At 54.2% G+C, this 1,518-nt stretch overlaps 1 long non-coding RNA gene across 1 annotated transcript; it reads right to left on the bottom strand.

The window, feature by feature from the left end:
* Positions 1 to 331: 331 nt before the first annotated feature.
* Positions 332 to 1,518, bottom strand: LOC125324227. Its single transcript, XR_007202874.1, has 2 exons — positions 1,411 to 1,518; positions 332 to 1,374 (listed from the first exon to the last, which is right to left on the bottom strand). It is a non-coding gene; the product is annotated as an uncharacterized LOC125324227 (long non-coding RNA).

The raw sequence follows: 1,518 nt of genomic DNA, 5'->3' as shown, positions 1-1,518 counted from the left end.
GGCTCCTCCTGCACCCCCCTTCCCGAGGGATTGGGATCCCCCTCATCCCTTTCCCAAGGGATTGGGATTGGGATCCCCCTCACCCTTTCCCAAGGATTGGGGCTCCTCCCCGCACCCCCTTCCCCCACCACCCCTCTCTCCTTATCTGTTTTTCAGTAAGTGAGGCTTAAATTAACGCCCCTTTTTGGGGTTCATTTCAGTTTGGGGCATTGTTTCCCCCCCACTTTGAAACCCTCGGCTTTTTGTCGCCATGACAAAAATCCTTAATTTTGGTGTTTGTCCCTTTATAGCGCGTTAAGGCAGAGCTGATGTACAAACACTGGGCCCATGCCAGCCTCTAAAAATGTTTATTTTTACCAGCAACGAATTTACACAGCCCCAGGTAGGATTTTATTACCGCTGTCCGAGGTGGAACGCAGGGACAAGAAGGGGTTTTCACCCGGTCGTGATAGAAAAGATGAAACCTGATGCGATTTCCCAACAAAATATCTGTGGTTTTGGTGGTTTTTTTTGGTTTTTTTTTTTTTTTTTAATTTGTAAAAAACAAATACCTTCTCCAAAGCAACCAAACAGGAGCCAAAATCTTCTGTTTCCAGAAATGCTCCTGAATTTCCTCCCAAGCTCCTCAGGCTTGGGTTTCTAAGTCAGCTCATTACGTGTTAAAATGAAAATTAAAATGAAAAGGTGAGTTATTACATATGCAGAGGGCGGGTGCCTGTGAAATCCATCGCCTGGAGATCTCACCTTGGAGGCGCGTTGTTCTGCTGGCACACCTGAGCAAGGACATTTCAGAACAGCTGGGACGGGCTCTGACACCCTCACATCCCATGGCTGCCCTCGTCTTCCTCCATGATCTCCCCTCATGGCCGCCCTCGTCTCCTCCATGATCTCCCTCATGGCCGCCCCCTCGTCTTCCTCCATGATCTCCCCTCATGGCCGCCTCTCACCTTCCTCCATGATCTCCCCTCATGGCCACCCTCGTCTCCTCCATGATCTCCCCTCATGGCCGCCCCTCGTCTTCCTCCATGATCTCCCTCATGGCCGCCGCTCACCTTCCTCCATGATCTCCCCTCATGGCCGCCCCTCGTCTTCCTCCATGATCTCCCCTCATGGCCGCCCCTCACCTTCCTCCATGATCTCCCCTCATGGCCACCCTCGTCTCCTCCATGATCTCCCTTCATGGCCGCCCCTCGTCTTCCTCCATGATCTCCCCTCATGGCCGCCCCTCACCTTCCTCCATGATCTCCCTCATGGCCGCCGCTCACCTTCCTCCATGATCTCCCCTCATGGCCGCCCCTCGTCTTCCTCCATGATCTCCCCTCATGGCCACCCCCTCGTCTTCCTCCATGATCTCCCCTCATGGCCGCCGCTCACCTTCCTCCATGATCTCCCCTCATGGACACCCCTCACCTTCCTCCATGATCTCCCCTCATGGCCGCCCTCGTCTTCCTCCATGATCTCCCCTCATGGCCGCCTCTCATCTTCCTCCATGATCTCCCCTCATGGCCGCCTCTCATC

This window comes from Corvus hawaiiensis, chromosome 3 (genome assembly GCF_020740725.1).
Source record: "Corvus hawaiiensis isolate bCorHaw1 chromosome 3, bCorHaw1.pri.cur, whole genome shotgun sequence".
NCBI classification, from domain to species: domain Eukaryota; kingdom Metazoa; phylum Chordata; class Aves; order Passeriformes; family Corvidae; genus Corvus; species Corvus hawaiiensis.
Note: the sequence above shows the minus strand (reverse complement) of the source record. Positions and strands in the feature narration are given on the sequence as shown.